The sequence below is a fragment of the Nematolebias whitei genome, chromosome 4 (genome assembly GCF_014905685.2).
Source record: "Nematolebias whitei isolate Nwh7 chromosome 4, NemWhi1, whole genome shotgun sequence".
NCBI classification, from domain to species: Eukaryota; Metazoa; Chordata; class Actinopteri; order Cyprinodontiformes; family Rivulidae; genus Nematolebias; species Nematolebias whitei.
Window position 1 is genome coordinate 2633875 of NC_056501.1, and position 1108 is coordinate 2634982.

Sequence of the window (1108 nt, forward strand, 5' to 3'; positions counted from 1 at the left end):
TGTCCAGGTGTCCCTGTGATGGACTGGAGACAGGTCCAGGTGTCCCTGTGATGGACTGGAGACCTGTCCAGGTGTCCCTGTGATGGACTGGAGACAGGTCCAGGTGTCTCTTGCTTCTCTCACAGTGACTGCTGGATGTGGGCACCAGTGACCCAAAAAGGAAGAAGAGGGTAAAGATAATGGATGGACATATATGTCTGATGTTTGCATTCTTCACTTGAAATAAGGACAGTTGTCAGTGTCTCAGGAGCTTTGTCTTTTTGGGACAAGGTGCAGAATGTATAAATAAAGACTAAAATGTTTCTGTTCTGGGATTCCTGCGCTCATATTCAGTTTTTATAACACCTGCCTTTGTTCTCTGAGCTAATTAACGTGTTGTTACAGTCTAATCTCATCAACTTCCCCCACAGAGCTGCTTTTTGTTTGTGTTGCCATGGCGACCGCCTCCTTCTGCTGGTCCCAACAAATCACTGCTGCCCTCTAGAGAAAAATAACTAATAAGGAAATACAATTCATTTACAGGGCAGCACTGCTTCTAAACATAAAATAAGGTTTAGTAAAATATTTTAAAATAATGAGAAATATTTGATGATCATAGTAATAACATTGGGAATATTTTAATGTGTCATGAAGTCATGTAATGATGTTTCAAACCTGAAATGTAAAAAAAAACCCAGAATAAAAACGTTTGTCCAGTGTTCAACCGCAGAACGTTTTCACTTTACAGCTTCACAAACAACATTTTAATTAACAGTTTGAAATGCAGAATACTCACGTTGTTTCATTTATATATTCTAATCCTGTAACAGTTCTCATGTAAAGTACTTTGTCTGGTTATGTTTGCTGGAGGTATCAAGACATTCTCTGTGCACACGGGCAGACTAAAGTGTGTTAATACAGCGTTCACATTGTTTGACTGTTTTCTACCAGAATGAACTCAGGAGTCCTGGTTAGTAGCAGTTTCTCCCTCACATGCACCCGGGACGGGACTCGGTGCAGCTGTCACACACGGCGTTCCTCATGTCCAGACACTCTACTGAGCTGACAATAACAACAGCAGTGAAAATATAATGGGCGTTGATAGGCATCTTCAGTTAACGGCGTCTCA